The 21,244-nt window shown below is 41.9% G+C and overlaps 1 non-coding gene across 1 annotated transcript; it reads right to left on the reverse strand.

The window, feature by feature from the left end:
- Positions 1 to 292: 292 nt before the first annotated feature.
- On the reverse strand, positions 293 to 430 carry LOC119945336. The gene has a single exon (XR_005456205.1). It is a non-coding gene; the product is annotated as a small nucleolar RNA SNORA7 (small nucleolar RNA).
- Positions 431 to 21,244: the final 20,814 nt, after the last annotated feature.

The raw sequence follows: 21,244 nt of genomic DNA on the forward strand, positions 1-21,244 counted from the left end.
TGTCCCTGCCTGGCAACATCTTTCCTTGACCCTTCATTTTCTACTACGTACTCAACATCTGGTCTTGCCTCATCTTCTGCTGTCGAGTCATCCCATAGCCGTAGCGACTTCTAGGACACATTTCTCCAAGAACGCCTCACCTCCATCTGCATTCGTGCTGGTAGTGAAACCATAAAGTTTTCTTGGTAAAAATATGGACATGGTTTGCCATAGCCTTCCTCCATGCAGTAAACTTGAGTCTCCACCCTCGACCCTCTCCTAAGCCACTGCTGCCCAGCGCAGGTGATTTTTGACTTTTAGCAGATTGCCTTCCACTCGCTAGCCACTGCCCAAGCTAGGAATGGGATGGGTATGCCTCTGCTTGACTCTCCCTCCTGTAGCCAAGACTGGTAGAAGACTGGAAACTCTCCAGGTGTGATTCTGAGAAGGGTCAACATCCAATATTTTAATCTTTAGCAATTACTTCTTCTCTCCTCCCCTGTGCTCTGCTGTTCCCCTTTTTTAAATAAATTCTTTCTCCATTCTGTTCTCCTCATCCCCTTGTAACCTTGAGCAAGGCTCCACACCCTCATGACTTCTTCCTCCTTGTCCCTTCCTGCTTCTCCCCAGCTCACGATAGCACCAAGCAGATCCTAGTCAAGTCTCTGTAATCTGTGCTTGTGTTTTCTTACCTGTAAAATGGGGATAAAATTTGTGTTCATTATGTTCCAGCACTAGGAACAGTGTGTTTGGCTCATAGTTAATGCTTAAGGAATACCATCATCATTATCATTATTATAATCAATATCAATCATTTTATGTCCCCTCCACTTTATAGCTGTGAACATCTGTGTTTGCACTGATAAACTGAATCAGGACAAAAGAACCTCCTGGAATATTGGGATGATTTCTTTTTATGTATAGAGGTTCAGTAAATGTTGTTGCCTATGCTTTTTCCTCTTTACCCCAGCTGCATTTTGCGAGATTCTTTTTACTGAGTCTTCAGTACGTCACCGTGCATTTTCTTATTTTCCTTGAAACAACGGCTTTCCCTGTTTTCTCTTCCCTCATTGCATTCATTCCAGCTTTTATAATAGTTATTCTGGTGTCCTTATTTATTGTTTTGCTTATTGGATTTATAGCAACTATAGCCTTGGTCACTGGGCTTCATGGATACTAAACAATTGGAAAATATGATAAACGTTTCAGAATCATTTTGAAGGTGAAGTAAAATGCCACAAACAACATCCTCAGTCAATCAATCAATCAATTACTCATATTTATTGGGCACTTACTGTGTGTAGAGCACTGTATTAAGAGCACAATGTAACAGAGTTAGTAGACATTTTCTCTTCCCACAACCAGTTTATGGTCTAGTGGGGGAGACAGACATTAATATAAATAAATTACAGATTGCTTTGGGGCTGGGAAGGGGGATTAATAAAGCAAGCAAGTCAGGGTGAGGGAGTGGGAGTGGAAGAAGAGGAAAGAAGAGTTTAGCAGGGAAGGCCTTTTGATCTACACCCATTAAGCACTTAATAATAATAACGATGATATTTGTTAAGTGCTATGTGCCAAGCACTGTTCTAAGCGATGAGGTAGATACAAGGTAATCAGGTTGTTCCACGTGGGACTCTCAGTCATAATCCCCATTTTACAGATGAGGTAACTGAGGCACAGAGAAGATAAGTGACTTCTCCAAAGTCACACATCTGATAAGTGGTGGAGCCGGGATTAGAACCCATGACTTCTGACTCTCAAGGCCCTGCTCTTTCCACTAAGCCTACTCTCACCGCAGCCCCATCGAAGACTTATTGAAGACACATCTCCTCCAAGAGGTCTTATTTATATCAACATCTGTTTCCTCCTCTAGATGGTAAGCTCATGATGGGCAGGGCACGGGCTTTGGAGTCAGAGGTCATGGGTTCAAATCCCGGCTCTGCCAATTATCAGCTGTGTGACTTTGGGCAAGTCACTTAACTTCTCTGTGCCTCAGTTATCTCATCTGTAAAATGGGGATTAAGACTGTGAGCCCCCTTTGGGACAACCTGATTACCTTGTAACCTCCCCAGCACTTAGAACAGTGCTTTGCACATAGTAAGTGCTTAATAAATGCCATCATTATTATATTGTACTCTCCCAAGTGCTTAGTACAGTGCTATGCACTCAGTAAGCACTCAGTAAATTTAATTGACTGACTGATTTCCACCTGTGTATTTTTTCCCAGTGCTTAGTACAGTGCTCTGCTCAAGGGTCATGCTTAATAAATGCTGTTACTGGGACTACTGATGCTACTACTACTATTTCTGTTACCATGACTACTGCCAATACTACTACTACCATTACTACTCCTACAATGGCTGCTTACCAGGGCTGACTCTGTAATAGTGTACTCTTCCAACACTTAGTACAGTGCACATAGTAAGCACTCGGTAATGCAATTGATTAATTGAATGATTGATCTCTAGCCAAGGTTGGTGGCACACTGAGAGTAGCGTCACCCTTCCTAGACCTCCCTCCGGCCTATTCTCACCCTCCTCCCATCTCTGCAAATAGTCATTTGAGGAGCCATTTCCCACAACTGAACAGTAAAATGTATTTTTTTATCCTTAATTTTCAGTTAACCATTTGGCATTCAGGGAATCACAGAAAAGTGTGAATACTGCAGAGTTCTCAAAGCTCCCCTGGAAAAGAACACACTCATTTGAGAAAGTAAATGATATATGAACAATAAGGACTAAGAGAATAGCAATTACTGGAATTGAAGTGCCTTGGCAAAGTGGATTTACAACATTCTTTTTTATTTGTCCGAACTGACTTTTACCTGGCTTAGTAAATATAACTTCCCAATGAGGTATGTATTCTTATGCTTCAGAAAAGCAGATATTTGGGAAAGTTCATTCTCCATCGACGACGGTTTTATGTGTTTTGATACATGCCGTGTCATGAAAGCACATTTGTCTCTAGTCTGTCAGATTTCCAAAAGGTTCGGGAGAATCAGTGTTGTAGACGGCGAATGTGTCTACTAACTCTGTTAAATTGTATTCTCCGAAGTGCTTAGTAGTGTTCTGCACTCAATAAGCGCTCTGTAAATACCATCGATTGATTGATTGAATCAGCTTTAAGAAGCTTCCCTAGGACATTCTAGAAAACAAAGGCATTAAACTCATTTGACTAAAAACTTCTGGGAAAATTCATAAAATGGACTTCCATATCAATCACTAGAATTTACTGAGCACTTACTTTGTGCTGACCACTCCACTAAATGCTTGGGAGAGTACAGTACAACAGAGTTGGCAGATTTTCTGCTGATTTTCTGGTATCTGTCCCAGAGTTTATGGTTAATGTTGGGCACTTGATGAGTGTTTAAAAATAGCTACTATTATTATAATTATTATCATTTTTAGTATGATCATCATTATTATTTTAAACAGCTTGAGGGCAGTGCATTGCTCTGCAAACAATTAGTGCTCAATGAGCATTTATTGAAGTTGAGAACAGGAGAACAGTAACCAGCCTGCATGTCAATCCAAAGGTGAACAAGAGCCCCCCCAGGAACTATTTTACTGTCATTCAGAACTAAGCCTGACCAAAGAGCTAGCTTGGGCATCAACCGCAGTCATGACGGTGCTCGGGAGGTGCTCTCAAACTTTTAAAAAGAAAAGGTATTTGCTAAGCTCTCACTACATTATTATTATTGTTATTATTATTATTATTAAGCACTGGGGCCTGAAGAAGCAGTGTCAAGACTCCTATGTCTCAGAATAACTTGTACTTCCCAAGCACTTAGTACAGTGCTCTGCACACAGTAAGCGCTCAATAAATATGATTGAATGAATGAATATGCCAAGCACTGTACTGAGCGCTGGGGTAAATATAAGTGAATCAGGTTGGACAGAGTCCTTGTCCCACACTGGGCTCACAATCTTAATCCCCAGTTTACAGATGAGGTAACTGAGGCCCAGAGAAATGAGTTGCCCAAGGTCGCACAGCAATCAATCAATCAATCAATCGTATTTATTGAGCACTTACTGTGTGCAGAGTACTGTACTAAGCGCTTGGGAAGTACAAGTTGGCAACATAAAGAGATGGTCCCTACCCAACAGTGGGCTTACAGTCTAGAAGGGGGAGACAGAGAATAAAACCAAACGTATTAACAAAATAAAATAAATTGAATAGATATGTTCAAGTAAAATAAATAGATAGAGTAATAAATACGTACAAATATATATACATATATACAGGTGCTGTGGGGAAGGGAAGGAGGTAAGATGGGGGGATGGAGAGGGAAGCGAGGGGGAGAGGAAGGAGGGGGCTCAGTCTGGGAAGGCCTCTAACACTTGGCGGGTCTGGGATTAGAGCCCAAATCTTCTGACACTCTGTCAATGTTCTTTCCAATAATAATAATAATGATGGCATTTATTAAGTGCTTACTATGTGCAAAGCTCTGTTCTAAGTGCTGGGGAGGTTACAAGGTGATCAGGTTGTCCCACGGGGGGCTCACAGTCTTAATCCCCATTTTCCAGATGAGGTAACTGAGGCTTAGAGAAGATAAGTGACTTGCCCAAAGTCACACAGCTGACAATTGGTGGAGCCAGGATTTGAACCCATGACCTCTGACTCCAGAGCCCCTGCTCTTTCCACTGAGCCACGCTGCTTCTCGTTGCTACCCTGCTTCTTTATCTCCACCACTGCCATAACTTTTGTCCACTGTACTCTGCCCATTGAATTTGGCACAGCTCCTCTGACTAATTATTTGGGTAAAGAGAGAAATCAGAGAGATTTCAATTGTCCAATATCCCAAAATGGGACTGAGATTGGATGAGTCACTCCAACAACAAAACAGGAGCAGTAAAGTTCAGGTTTTCATGGTAGCATATACAGATCCTTTCTGATTTTCCAATGCCCGGACAGACTTTTCTCTAGAGCCAGCGTTACAAATTGTTCACCTGAACTCAGCTTGAGCGGCAGCTTTTATGGTTCTCCCTCAGCTCCTTCTTCCTAAACACAACGTAATATGGTGATGTGTTATTATTGAGACAATTTTCCAGCCAAATTAGTATGGATAGAGGGAGCCTAATAGAAATTGCATTAATGATAATGCAGCCTGCATAGGATACGGTATATAGACTTTTAGTCTGTTGCACTTTGGTAGTGAGTGATTAAATTACTATCATTCAAATTAAGGCATGATTCTATTTACACTAATGTACTCTAAATCAGGCTAGATTTATTGTTGCCCAAAAGTATTACTCTAAAAAACAAAACAGTATAATGATCAACATTATATTTTCAAGCTGTTTTAATCAAGAGTGAAATTTAAACAACAATTAATATTTATGAATCTTGCCCTAACCTGTATCGTAAATATGTGTAGGGTAGATGTCTGGAGATAATAAAAGATGGGCTCCTTCTCACGTCCATAAATATTCATGTTTGGCCTCTTGGCTTGCAAACAAATATTTTGAACATGAGGAAGTGACTAATCCGTTTCCTCCCTGAGGAACTGCATTGGTTTACTATGGTTCCTTCTTCCTGCTCTTGCTGAAGCTGAGCTGTGTCTCATTTGCTATCTTTAGAGTATCTGGTTGCTTCTTTCATATATATATGTTGCCAACTTGTACTTCCCAAGCGCTTAGTACAGTGCTCTGCACACAGTAAGCCCTCAATAAATACGATTGATTGATTCTTTCAGCATCTCTGAAACACTCATGCCATCACTACCCAGTGGCAGGAAATTCTGACCTCTACCTGACTCTACAAGGGGTCCCAAGAGTTATTTCTTTTACTTCCATATTTTTTGATGGCATTTGTTAGGGCCCACGCTCTTTCCACTATGCCCCGCTGCTTATCCACTTGGGAAACTTGGGTAGTATTTCAGATTTGCCAGTCCAAACATGGGAAAGGTCCCAGTATCCAGATTTCATTTGGTTTTATGGTATTTGTTAAGAGGCACGATATTAAGTGCTGGACTAGATACAAGGTAATGAGGTTGGACACATTCAATGTCCCACATGGGGCTCACAGTTTTAAACCCCATTTTACATATGAGGTAACTGAGGCACAGAGATGTTAAGTATCTTATCCAAGGACAGACAGCAGACAAATGGCAGAGTGGGGATTAGAACCCAAGGCGTTCCAACTCCCAAGCCAATGCTTTATCCACTAAGCTATGCTGCTTTTCATTAGTTCCATGACAGTAACTCTTCAAAAATCCCATGCTACTGAACATATTCTCATGGTGACCAGTTGTAAGTGAAAGCTGTGAAGCAAAAGGAACTGTCATCACATGTGATGTGGTAGAAGCAGCTATTGAAAGAAATAGTGCTGAGTGTCATAATTGCTCCTTGAAATATACAGAAAGTAATTCTCCTGATCAAAATGCCATATTTAGTGATGTAATTAATTGCCCCACTTTCTCCACAGAATTTTTGTCCCCTTATAATGTGAGTGGGGAGATTATGAGCACTGTATAAAAATTAAATCTAGCAACAAGGAGAGGAGGAATAAAAGAAGATAATTGTACCTACTAAGTGCTTATGAGAGTATAATAGAGTTAACAGACAGGATCCCTGCCCTGCAGGAGTTTACAATCTAACTGAAAATGGGGATTAAGACTGTGAGCCCTATGTGGGATAGGGACTGAGTCCAACCTAATTAATTTGTATCTACCCCAGTGCTTAGTACAGTGTCTGGCACATAGTGAGACGATAGACTGTAAGCCCGTTGTGGGCAGGGAATGTGTCTGTTTATTGTTATATCATACTCTCCCAAGTGTTTAGTACAGTGCTCTGCACACGGTAAGTGCTCAATAAATATGATTGATAGGAGCGCTTTACAAATACCATGAAATAATTTTTTAAAAGCTGAGCATAGTGTAGTCTAAAAGATTATTTTTATCATCTTCCTCAGCTCAGTTAGTGTCCCTCTAGACCATAAGCTCGTTGTGGGCAGGGAATGTGTCTACCAACTCTGTTTTGTTATACTTTCCCATGCGCTTAGTACAGTTCTCTATAAAGAGCTCAATAAATATGGCTGACTGATAAGAAAGAAAAGGAGTGGAAGGTAAGAGAGCACTTAAGATTTGTTTCTTACTTCTAATGCATTTTCCCATGTGCTGCTTACTCAGAGAATAAATCCCTCTTCCTTATGGTGTTGTGGAGTTCTCACCCTCCTCCTGTATATTATTTATTAATAATATACAACTCTCACTGCTTACATTTATATGGTACAAAGAAAGGACTCTTTTATTTCTCCCCCCCAAAAAACAGGGTGGGGCAACCGTAGTAACTCTGTGAGGAAATATGGTATTTGAGAGGTCCCATTCTCTTGGCAATGCTTGCATTGTGTTTAAAGTCAGAGGAAGTTAATTGAAATGGCTCCCATATCTGAAACAATGGATGTGCTGCCATGGTTTTATGCAAGATTATTAGTCTTTATGAAAATGCTCCAGGAACAAAATGAGGGCTCTGCATGCAACCCTGGAAAATGTTTGTTAAATGATGATTAATGTTTTGATTAACGGTTGCTACCTTTTCTCTCTTGCCCATTGGCATGGGACAGAGCCCTGCAACGGATCATCATTATCTTGATTCAAATATAGGTGAGCATTAATAATAATAAGGATGGCATTTATTAAGTGCTTACTATGTGCAAAGCACTGTTCTAAGCGCTGGAGCGTTATAGAGCATTATACTATTCATCACATTTTACATACTCTGAAAATACCTGCCTTTGATAAATACTTACTGCAGCCCAAACACAGTAAAGTAAGGCACATTTTGGGTTTTTTTTTCTTTGCGTGTGTGTGTGTCTTTCTCTTGGCCTTTTGGAGCGATCATAAATCCCATTATTTTTGTGCTGGGTCTTAGACGGCCGAGCATTGTTTAAACTTGGCTGCCTTTTCGTAATGGTGAGCCTGTTTTCTGTGCAATCAAATTGTTTTTAACATTTCCAAAGTGCTCTGGGCTCCTTTGAGATAAAAGGTATTCCATGAGTGTTGTTATTGTTATCTTTTCTGAGGGAGAGAAGTTGTTGTGCTGCAACTTTTGTTCTTTTCTCCTGTAAAAATATTTGTCATTTTGATACATTCTCCAGCCACCGCCTATGAAGAAAAATGGTTGCATCTCTCTCTACGCAAGCTGTGGGTGGGGAGAGATTTCAAATTGAATTAAGAATGCATCAGCAAGCTACAAATAAATGATTTAGCCAAAGGGCGGAAGTGTTACCTTTTATTCTAGGGCCTATAATCGACACACAGCGTATGTAGAGTAATTCACAAAATGTTAACTATGCAATAGCAGAACATCTTATTACAATGTAGGATCATTATTTTTTATATCCCAAACAGAAACAGGAAAGACATCACACATTAAGCAACAACAAACAGACGGGAAGTCTGGGTGGAGGGTGTAGATTTCCAATGATTTGAGAAGCCAAAGTCTCTTTGTTTCTGTGTTAGAACTGGATAGCTGCTGTTCGAGATTTTAATGATGATAAGTGAGGTGTTTTTTAAGCACTGTGCCAAACAGTGGGGTAGATACAAGATAACCAGATTAGACACAATCATTTTCCCACACAGTTCAGTCAGTCAATTTTATTTATTGAGCACTTACTGTGAATACAGCATTCATTCATTCATTCGATTGTATTTATGGAGCACTTACTGTGTGCAAAGCACCGTACTAATAATAATAATAATGATGATGGCATTTATTAAGCACTAGCTATGTGCAAAGCACTGTCCTAAGCCCTGGGGAGGTTACAAGGTGATCAGATTGTCCCATGGGGGGCTCAGCGTGGCTCAGTGGAAAGAGCCCGGGCTTTGGAGTCAGAGGTCATGTGTTCAAATCCCGGCTCCGCCAATTGTCAGCTGTGTGACTTTGGGCAAGTCACTTCACTTCTCTGGGCCTCAGTTCCCTCATCTGTAAAATGAGGATTAAACACTGTGAGCCCCCCGTGGGACAAACTGATCACCTTGTAATCTCCCCAGTGCTTAGAACAGTGCTTTGCACATAGTAAGTGCTTAAGAAGTACTATTATTATTATTATTATTATTAATCCCCATTTTATGGATGAGGTAACTGAGGCCCAGAGAAGTTAAGTGACTTGCCCAAGGTCACACAGCTGACAATTGGCGGAGCCGGGATTTGAACCCATGACCTCTGACTCCAAAGCCCTTGCTCTTTCCACTGAGCCACACTGCTTCTCTAAGCACTAAGTACTAAGCACTCGAGAGACTGCAATATAACAACAGACACATTCCCTGCCCTCAATGAGCTCACAGTCTACAGGGGGAGACAGACATTAATTTACAAAAACAAATGAATAAATAAATAAAATTACAGCTAAATAGATGTAACGAGCTTACAATCTAGGTGGGGAGATAGACAACATAAATAAATTGTTATAGATATTTACATAAGGGCACTAGTGCTGGGAGGGGGAATGAATAAAGAGAGGAAGTAGAGGGGCCACAGAAGGGAGTGGGAGAAGAAGAAAGAAGGGCTTAGTCAAGGAAGGCTTCTTGGAGGAGATGTACCTTCAGTGAGGCTTTGAAGGTGGGAATTTGAGAGAGAGGGAATTCCAGTCCAGAGGCAGGAAGTAGGCGAGAGGTCGACGGTGCGCTAGATGAGATGGAGGTACAGCGAGTAGATTAGCACTGGAGGTCACAGTTTAAGGAGAGAAAGCAGATAATGAATCTCCATTAGACAGATGAGAAAACTGAGGTACAGAAAGGTTAAGATCTCCCAGCGGGCAAACAACAGAGCCAGGATTCAAACCAAAGGCTCTTTCCCATAAGCTATACTGCTAGCAGGTAAATCAATGCAACCCATTCAATCTCAGCCCTTGCTTCCCTCTTCTGCAGGCTCTGGCTAGCCAACAGTGTACTTTGGGCATTATCCTAGTGACTCTGCAAATTGTTCGGATGGCTCACCAATCGCAAATAAGAGACGTTTTCCCCAGGCTAAGAACCCGAAGCTTTTAGCTGGGGAAATGCCATCTGTCATAAACACCACTTCCTCTCTTAGGGTCACACACACCGTACATTGGCAATTATACATATGGAGGATCATTTTCTACTGGACACCTATGGAATAGCTCTACCTTGACTACTTCCTGCATTTTTCTGGGTAAAGAGTTCTGCAATCCAACACCCGTAAATCTGATTTTTTTTTTTCCTCCGTTAAAACCCATCAGCAATGGGAAGGCTCGGGACCTCTGGGGGGAAGATGCTATTCAGTGGGCTTCAGATTGCATGGTTGACTAAGAATTCAATTGGAATTATGTCCCGGTATACGTTGAGGAAAAGAGTGTGACTAATACTCAGAAGCATAATTAAACACATTTTATGAGAGCTTTTTTGAGTTACAAACAAAGCATTGTCATTTCCTTATGAGGCTCAGAACTGGAAAATCTTCTTTCTTTTTAATAGCCTTTCATTTTCTCCTTTTAACATCCATCTTTCTTTGGCCTTGAATTCCAGTCCCATTATATGCAAGCAGAAATATTTCTTTAAAAAAGATACGAAAAGGGTATAAAGGGAAATGATTTTAATGCATTGCTAATTTTGCCAACACCTAAAAATCATCTGCCTTTTACATCACAACACACTCAATGAAACCCCACCTTTTTAATACCTCCGGCCTAACTTTCATTCTGCTATAAGCTACCTTTGAGGCAGCAGGGTGGCACCTTAGAGAAGCAGCATGATCTAACGGATAGAGCATGGGGAGCCAGAAGGCCATTGGTTCTAATCCTGCCTCCACCACTGGTCCGCAGTGTGACCTTGGGCAAGTCACTTCACTTCTCTGGGCCTCAGTTACCTCATCTGTAGAATGGGGGCTGAGACGGTGAGTCCCACGTGGGACTGGGACTGTATCCAACCAGACTTGCTTGTATCCACCCCAGTGCTTAGAACAGTGCCTGGCACATAGTAAGTGCTTAACAAATACCACAATTAGGTGAAAAATAAGCAGATGATTACCTAATTCTTAAGTTAGGAAGTAGAGTGCATGCAACAAACATATTGCCGTTTCAGCTATTTAAATTCCTGCCAAAAAGATCAATCAATCAATCAATTGTATTTATTGAGCGCTTACTGTGTGCAGAGCACTGTACTAAGCGCTTGGAAAGTACAAGTTGGCAACATATAGAGACAGTCCCTACCCAACAGTGGGCTCACAGTCTTAAAGGGGGAGACAGAGAACAAAACCAAATATACTAACAAAATAAAATAAATACAATAGATATGTACAAGTAAAATAGAGTAATAAATATGTACAAACATATATACAGGTGCTGTGGGGAAGGGAAGATGGGGGGATGGAGACGGGGAGAGGAAGGAAGGGGCTCAGTCTGGGAAGGCCTCCTGGAGGAGGTGAGCTCTCAGTAGGGCCGCCTAACTAGTTTGGGAAGTCCAAGTGGGCAACAGAGAGACAGTTCTCGTTTAATAAGGGCAAAAAAGAGAGGTGATTCCCGTTTAACAAGGGTTTCGCAGGCTGTGATGGGGGCTGCGGCCTAGTGGGGCCATGAAGCCTGCGCATCCCCCGCCATTTTCAGCCCCGTTGCCCGCCATCCGTCCGGCCGGCCTCCCTCCTCCCGCTCTGCATAACGTATCAACTCCTCACCACTTGACTGTGAGTCTATTAAGGAAACAGTTGTGGTCAAAGACCTAGACTACTAAGAAACTGTTGCCACACCAGATCACTCCCTTGGTGACCTCATTTGCTCCCACGGCTTCAACTATCATCTCTACGCTGATGACACCCAGATCTACATCTCTGCCCCTGCTCTCTCCCCCTCCCTCCAGGCTCGCATCTCCTCCTGCCTTCAGGACATCTCCATCTGGATGTCCGCCCGCCACCTAAAGCTCAACATGTCGAAGACTGAGCTCCTTGTCTTCCCTCCCAAACCTTGTCCTCTCCCTGACTTTCCCATCTCTGTTGACGGCACTACCATCCTTCCCGTCTCACAAGCCTGCAACCTTGGTGTCATCCTCGACTCCGCTCTCTCATTCACCCCTCACATCCAAGCCGTCACCAAAACCTGCCGGTCTCAGCTCCGCAACATTGCCAAGATCCGCCCTTTCCTCTCCATCCAAACCGCTACCCTGCTAATTCAAGCTCTCATCCTATCCCGTCTGGACTACTGCACTAGCCTTCTCTCTGATCTCCCATCCTCGTGTCTCTCTCCACTTCAATCCATACTTCATGCTGCTGCCCGGATTATCTTTGTCCAGAAACGCTCTGGACATATTACTCCCCTCCTCAAAAACCTCCAATGGCTACCGATCAATCTGCGCATCAAGCAGAAACTCCTCACCCTGGGCTTCAAGGCTCTCCATCACCTCGCCCCCTCCTACCTCACCTCCCTTCTCTCCTTCTACTGCCCAGCCCGCACCCTCCGCTCTTCCACCACTAATCTCCTCACTGTACCTCGCTCTCGCCTGTCCCGCCATCGACCCCCGGCCCACGTCATCCCCCGGGCCTGGAATGCCCTCCCTCTGCCCATCCGCCGCGCTAGCTCTCTTCCTCCCTTCAAGGCCCTGCTGAGAGCTCACCTCCTCCAGGAGGCCTTCCCAGACTGAGCCCCTTCTTTCCTCTCCACCTCGTCCCCCTCTCCATCCCCCCGTCTTACCTCCTTCCCTTCCCCACAGCACCTGTATATATGTATATATGGTTGTACATATTTATTACTCTATTTATTTATTTATTTATTTATTTATTTTACTAGTACACTTCTATCCTACTTATTTTATTTTGTTGTATGTTTGGTTCTGTTCTCTGTCTCCCCCTTTTAGACTGTGAGCCCACTGTTGGGTAGGGACTGTCTCTATGTGATGCCAATTTGTACTTCCCAAGCGCTTAGTACAGTGCTCTGCACATAGTAAGCGCTCAATAAATACGATTGATTGATTGATTGATTGATCAACGGTCTCGGGGAAGTCTTTATCCTCTTGACCCCCAAAAAGGTCATTAGCCATCCCAAACTTCTGGATAACTCAGTCTTGATAGCAACACCCCATTTCCATTTCTGCAAGTTGTGTGACAGTGCAGCATGGCGTAGTGGATCAGCGTGGGCCTGGAAGTAGTAAGGTCATGAGTTCCCATCCCGGCTCCATGACTTTTCTCTTGTGTGACCTTGGACAAGCCACTTACCTTCTCTTTAAATCCTCATCAGAAAATGGGGATTAAGACTGTGAGCCCCACGTGGGACAACCTGATTACCTAGTGCTTGACACATACCAAGCACTTAACAAATACTATTATTATTATTATCATTATTATTAAAAACCTGGGGCAGGAGGTTGGGAGACCTAGGTTCTAATCCCAGCTTGGCCATTTGCTTGCCATGTGACTTGCCCACCTCACTTAGCCTCTCCCTGCCTTGGTTTTCTCATCTGTAAAATGGGGATGAAATACCTGTTCTCCCTCTGCCTTACCTTGCTAGCCCCTTGGGAGGCAAGTGCTGTGTCTGATCTTATTGTACTCTAGACTGTAAATGAGAAGCAGTGTGGCTCAGTGGAAAGAGCCTGGGCTTTGGAGTCAGAGGTCATGGGTTCGAATCCCGGCTCTGCCACATGTCTGCTGTGTGACCTTGGGCAAGTCACTTAACTTCTCGGAGCCTCAGTTACCTCATCTGTAAAATGGGGATGATGACTGTGAGCCCCACATGAGACAACCTCATCACCTTGTATCCCCCCCAGTGCTTAGAACAGTGCTTTGCACATAGTAAGTGCTTAACAAATGCCATTATTATTATTACTGGCATGGAATATACCTGTTTATTGTTGTATTCATTCATTCAATCATATTTATTGAGCACTTACTGTGTGCAGAGAACTGTACTAAGCACTTAGGAAGTATTGTACTCTCCCACAGTAAGTGCTCAATAAATACGATTGAATGAATGAATAAATGTTTCTGTGGCACAAAAATGCTTAACAAATTCTACAGTCAATATTATTATATTATTACTATTATTATCAATAGCTCTAATTGTCTGCTTTTCTCACTTTTATGGAGAGAGAGGTTTTCATTCTGGTCTTGGATTCCTTATGTTAAGTGGGATAGCATCAGCCTTGGGATATAATTCCTAAGATCTCCAAGATATTGTGGGAGCTATTCAGGTCAGCAAATGTAGCCTCCTGGGAGGGATGGAAGAGGAAAGTTTAAAAATAATTACACCATGCTTCCGTTCTGAAATTCTTTAACATTGATTGAATTCCTGGGTGACCAGAAATGTTTCCCTATAGACTGAAGTACTGCTTAATTTATCTAGACAGTATATTGCTGTACCTGCTGTTTATTCAAGCGCTTAGTACAGTGCTCTGCACACAGTAAGCACTCAATAAATACAACTGAATGAATGAATGTAGCTGAACTGGGCTAGAAATTAGTTTAAATTCAAAGGGGTTTACTTCTGCTAGTTTGGGATCTTTTTGTAACTCTGGCTGGTCTAGACATTCAAAATCTTTAGAGGACAAGCTGCTTTCCACCTGAATTTAATCAGGCATAGAGACACCTTTAATGAATGAATTACCTTCTTCTTTTCAAGGAATTATTTTTAAGATTGATGGAGGGCCTGTAAACTGTTTTGAAAATTCATTCAATCTTATTTATTGAGTGCTTAGTGTGTGCAAAGCACTGTACTAAGAGCTTGAGAGGTTACAATATAACAATAGACACAATATAGTGCCCACAACAAGCTTGGAAAGAGTTGCTTCATCATCATCATCATCAGCAGCAGCAGCAGCGGTATTTATTGAGTGCTAACTACATGCAGAGCATTGTACTAAGTGCTTGGGAGAGTATAACTGTTTGTTGTTTTAATGGAATTTGTTAAGTGTTTACTATATGCCAGGCACTGTAATAATAATAATAATGGCATTTATTAAGCACTAATTATGTGCAAAGCACTGTTCTAAGTGCTGGGGAGGTTACAAAGTGATCAGTCTGTCCCACGGTGTGGGGGGGCTCACAGTCTTAATCCCCATTTTCCAAATGAGGTAACTGAGGCACAGAGAAGTTAAGTGACTTGCCCAAAGTCACACATCTGACAATTGGCGGAGGCAGGATTTGAACTCATGACCTTTGACGCCAAAGCCCGTGCTCTTTCCACTGAGCCACGCTGCTTCTCCAACTGTACCAAGCTCTGAGAGAGGTATGAGCTAATCAAGTTAGGCACAGATCCCTGTCCCAAATGGAGCTCACAGTCTTAATTCCCATTATACAGATGAGGGAATTGAGGGACAGAGAAGTTAAGAGGCTTGCCTAAGATCACACAGCATGCAAGTGTTGGAACTTTGATCTTGGTCTATTCATTACATTCCATGGCTTCATTGCTTGTGATTCTGTCTTGCCCCTACTATTGTTTCAGGTAGGTGGTATTCATGAACTGGCAAAAATAAAAAAACCTATTGAAATTCATTTTATAAAGACACCCTTCTCAATAAAGCCTTAATGACACTAATTACAGACCCTTTACTAATTGGGGCAGAAAGAGCCAAAGGGCAAATGAACTAATTGGAACAACACCTTTTCAATCAGTTACATTTAAGATCAATTAAACATTACTAGGAGAATGTCATACTTTGAATTACTGAAACCATGTGATAATCAAGTATAAAATTACATGTTGCTGTTAGGATGGAAGGGTAGATTCAGAGAGAAGAAAATAGAAGATTCCAGTTGAGGCTTTCAAAGATCAAGCGGATATTAACAAAACTATCTATAGATCTTTAAAAAAAGTTCTGCAGAGGCATGCAGCCATTCACGTCGTTGAGATGTATGCACTCAGACCTTCTGAATTACTCATAACATTAAATTTCTTTTCGTCATTGGGATCACTAGAGCAGAGAAAGTTAGCTTATGATCTTTGAAGAGTTTTTGTCTCTGCCTCTCCTGCCACTCATTTTTGTTTTTTGAATGATAATAATTATAATGATGGCATTTATTAAGCGCGTACTGTGTGCAAAGCATTGTTCTAAGCGCTGGGGAGGTTACAAGGTGATCAGGTTGTCCCACAGGGGGCTCACAGTCAATCCCCATTTTCCAGATGAGGTAACTGAGGCACAGAGAAGTTGAGTGACTTGCCCAAAGTCACACAGCTGACAATTGGCAGAGCCAGGAATTGAACTTCTGACTCTTTCCACTGGAGGAATAAAGCTTCCTCCAGTCCTTGGCCTCCTGGATAACTTAAATTTTCCCCAAATGCTCCCCTTAATCTGTTTGTCCTGTACATATGGTGCCCATTTCATACTTTATATCAAGGTCGCCCAATGGTCCATACATATACAAGCATAGAGGAGGGAAAAAAAGGCAAGGATTGACTGATTGATTGATTGATTGGGCCGGAGGTAGGGCAAAGGGGAGGTGGTTTGGTAAAAGCATGTGAGAAGCAGTGTGGCCTAATGGATAGAGCATGGGCCTGAGAGTCAGAAGAACCCTGGCTCTGCCACTTTTTTGCTATGTGACCTTGGGCAAGTCACTTAACTTCTCTGTGCCTCCGTTACCACATCTGTAAAATGGGGATTAAGACTGTCAGCCTCACGTGATACATGGACTGTGTCCAAACTGATTAGCTTCTATCTACTCCAGGACTTAGTACAATGACTGGTACATCATCATCATCATCATCAATCATATTTATTGAGCGCTTACTATGTCCAGAGCACTGTACTAAGCACTTGGGAAGTACAAATTGGTACATAGTAAGCAATTAAAAAATACCACACAAAAAAAGTCACAACTGATGATCATCTCCCACAGCAGAAATCCCGATGCCAGGCAAATCATCTGGGGGAATTATGTCACTGTTTTTAGGAAAAACAGCCCAACTACTCCAGCTAAACTTGTTAGCTCAATATGTTTGTCTACTTCCCAAGCGCTTAGTACAGTGCTCTGCACTCAGTAAGCACTCAATAAATATGATTGAATGAATGAATAATTAGAAAGCCAGCAACTTAAATGGGACTGATCTATTTTGAATTCAGAATTAAGCACCAATCGGTGAATAATCTATGAATTAGACCAACACTACAAGTTGTTGCTGAACCTCAAATTAACTCCATTTGAATATTATAATGAAATCCAAGTCAGGAGGGCTTTCGATTTTAGAAATAGAAATCAGGTGCTCTTTCAAGGAGTTCGATGGAACCGCCCTCCTCTTCCCCTCTTCTATAAAAGCATCATGGTTGGGGTGGGGTCTTCTTGGTGTCCTATTAGCCTTGATCTCTGTGGGAAAGAATTCCTCATTCTACATCCCTGGAGCCTGAGGTGGTTGGAGGGATTCCTAGAGTGAGATGGATCTGGAGTTAGAGCTGAAGTGGATCAACTCAGGACCTAAGGACTTGAGGTGCCAATTTATAACAATAATGATGGTATTTGTTAAGCAATTACTATGTGCAAAGCACTGTTTTAAGCTCTGATCCAAACAATTAGGATGGGGAAGTAGTGTGACCTAGTGAAAAGAACATAGGACTGCAAGGAAAGAAATGTGGGTTCTAATTGCAGCTGTGCCACTTGCCTGTTAAGCTTCTTTGGGCCTCAGTTACTCATCTGCAAAAGGGGTATTGACTGCTTCTTCTTCCTACTTATACTGCAACCCCCGTGTGGCATAGTGACTGTATCTGAGTGTATTTTATCTATCCCAGGACTTTGTATGTGGTAAATACTTTAGTATCATAAGCACCTGTTAAAAGCTCAAGCATCTCTCTGGCTCTCCTTATAATGTGCAGAATTCCTGCCTTTGCTATTGTGCAGGTGTTTTTTTGTAGATAACAATAAGCTAGGTCCTTGTTGAAGTGTTTTCCAAGAATCAGAACTTCAGGTTCTATGTTCCAGCCCTCCACGTACTCTGTTGACTCAAGTCACTTCATGTGTTTGGGTCACTTTTACTCAGTTGTTAAGGAAAGATCAGCTTCCATGATGCATCCTGATATGAGGGAGGATGTAGCCATAGATAGGGACTCTTTTGATGGGAAGGGAGAATGATAATAAGGTAATCCAACATTCTGGCCCAGAACATCAAATCACACCCTCATTCTTTATAAATTTACTGATCCCCATCTGTGTTCCTTTTCTAATCTCCCTTTGAATCTTAATCACAAATGTAGGCAATAGGGCTTCCTCCCATTCCTCTGCTCTATGAAGTAAACCAGCAGAATGGCATAGTGAATAGACGATGGGCCCGAGAGTCTGAAGGTCATGTGTTCTAATCCTGGTTGTGCCATGTATCTGCTATGTGACTTTGGGCAATTGAGTTTATCTGTGCCTCATTTACCTCATCTGTAAAATGGGGATTGAGACTTTGAGCCCCATGTGGGACGGATTGTATCCAACCCGATTTGCTTGTATCTGCTTAGTACAGTGTCTGGCACATAGTAAGCACTTAACAAATACCCCAATTAATAATAATAATAATAATGGTATTTGTTAAGCTCTCACTATGTGCAAAACCCTGTTCTAAGCACTGGGGAGGTAACAAGGTGATCAGGTTGTCCCAAAGGGGCCTCACAGTCTTAATCCCCATTTTACAGATGAGGTAACTGAGGCACAGAGAAGTTAAGTGACTTGCCGAAAGTCACACAGCTGACAAGCGGTGGAGCCAGGATTTGAACCCATGACCTCTGACTCCAAAGTCCGGGCTCTTTCCACTGAGCCATGCTGCTTCCTTATTATCCTCTAAACTGTGAGCTCATTGTGGGCAACGAATGTCACTGTTTATTGTTGCACTGTACTTCCCAAGTGCTTAGTACAGTGCTCTGCACGCAGTAAAGGTTCAATAAATATGATTGATTGATTGATAAATATGATTGAATGAATAATGGGCTTGCCAGACTAAGGATTTGGTAGACTGTTTGCCCCAAGTGGGACAGGAACTGTGTCTAACATGATTACCCTAGTGCTTAGTACAGCAGTTAACAGCACTATTACCACTATTATCATTATTATTATCATCATCAGGCTACCAGGATACTTGCATATTCCCAAATATTCTCACTCTTGATTCTTTGACCCCTCTCCTTTTTTCAAACATGATGAAAACTCGACTTTTAGAATCTTTTTTTTTCCCCCTCCCTACTCATTACTCATTCCAAATGCACTCCCTGTAGAATGTGCTTCATTATAAAGATGAATTTTCTCTTAAATATTACCTCCAGGGATGGAATTACTGAGGATATCGAACTTGGCTAGCTATCAGCTAGATGTTGGAGGACTATTGTATTTTCAGTTTAAGAATAAAACATTTTTCTTTTGATTTGATATATCAGCAAGCTAGCCAGGTAACTGGAATTACTGCCGCTGCTGCTTCAATTTAGGTTTTTCTAATTTGTGGTACAAGGAATTAGCACCATTCATATCTCAGTAACCCTCACTACCAGCATTCCTTATCTCTGAAAATCAAAGCTTGAATGTTATAGATGGTAGTCAGAATACATGAATCATGTTTTGCCTAATTGCAGATTTTCCCAAGATTTGCAGGCAAACTTTTCTTAGTTTTGCAACGTAATATGGAAAGGGCAGATGGGATATATAAGCTCCCAGCACTCATTTTCCTTACAAGAACTTCTGCTGGTGATTTTTTTTTTTTTAAAAAATATGTATATATTTGAAAGGACACGGATTTTTTTTAGGATTCAATATGGAAAGTTACAGAGCATAATCTCCTGAACAGTAGAAGTGAAAAGTACTGACATTTAAGAGGATTAATAACTGAAACTATTTAGGCATATCATTCTTGTGCTGAAAGTAAGAAAAAGAGAAAAAGTCAAAGGAAAAAGTCAAGTAGCAGGCTTCACACATTTTGGGTTTCTTTAGAAGAGGGCATAGTTCACCTAATTACTAACTGAATATCTTTCTGATCTGCATCTCCATCCTTTCTGGCTATAAGTAGAATGACCTTATAGTCTGGTATAGCCAGGGCAACTCTCTATTTCTGTGGGCTGCCATGGAAAGTTTAAGAAATGTACATAACCAATCATTGGTATTTGAGTGCTTACTATGTGGGTAACACTGTGCTAAGCACTTGGGAGAGTACAACAGAATTAGCAGACGCACTGCCAGAATTCATCATCCTTCACTTTACAGACCACCCTGGTTGTAATGATGATGATGATGATAATTGATTTTTGTTAAGTACTTACCATATGCCCAGAACTGGGATTTGTCTTAAATAATAATAATGGCATTTATTAAGTGCTTACTATGTGCAAAGCACCGTTCTAAGTGCTGGGGAGGTTACAAGGTGATCAGGTTGTCCCACGTGGGGCTCAGTCTTAATCCCCAATTTACAGATGAGGGAACAGAGACACAGAGAAGTGAAGTGACTTGCCCAAAGTCACCCACCTGACAATTGGTAGAGCCAGGATTCGAACCCCTGACCTCTGACTCCAAAACCGGGCTCTTTCCACTGAGCCACACTGCTTCTCGTTTTATGGTATGTGATTAGTACTTATTTTGTGCCAGGCACTGTGAACTAAGTGCTGAGGTTGATAGAAGACAATCAGGTTGGATACAGTCCATGTTCCTACATAGGGGATCACAGTCTTAATCTGCATTTTACCCATGAGGGGCAGAGTAGTGAAGTGACTTGCCCAAGGTCACACAGCAAACAAGTGGCAGAGCTGGGATTAGAACCCAGTTCCTTCTGATTCCCAGGACCATGTTTTATCCATTAGACTATGGTGTTTAGATACAGTCCCTGACCAACATGAGGCTTCTTACAGCATGGGGAGAGGAACAACACCTATTTAATCTCCATTTTTAGTTGTGGAAACTGAAACACAGAGAAGGTAAATGAGTTGCCCAAGGTCACACAGCAGACACATGGCCAAGGCAGGGTTAGAACACATGTCTGCTGATTCCCAGGGCTATGCTCATTCTACTACTACTACTACTACTACTACTACTACTACTACTACTACTACTACTAATAATAATAATAATAATAATAATTGTAGTATTTAAGTGTCTATTATGTGCTAGGCACAATACCAATAGCTGGGGTGGATACAAGCAAATTGGGTTGGACTCAGTCCCTGTCCCACGTGGGGCTCACAGTCTCAATCCCCATTTTACAGATGAGGGAACTGAGGCACAGAGAAGTGAAGTGACGTGCCCACGGTCATACGGCAGACAAGTGGCGGCCTTGCTGCTCTTCCAGCTAATACTTGGATTTCCACCTCCAAGCTAAAGTGTGCTCAATGTGTGTTCAGTTTACATTCCACGGCACTGTGAGATTTGTAGACCAAATATCCCAG

This window comes from Tachyglossus aculeatus, chromosome 24 (assembly GCF_015852505.1).
Source record: "Tachyglossus aculeatus isolate mTacAcu1 chromosome 24, mTacAcu1.pri, whole genome shotgun sequence".
NCBI lineage: Eukaryota > Metazoa > Chordata > Mammalia > Monotremata > Tachyglossidae > Tachyglossus > Tachyglossus aculeatus.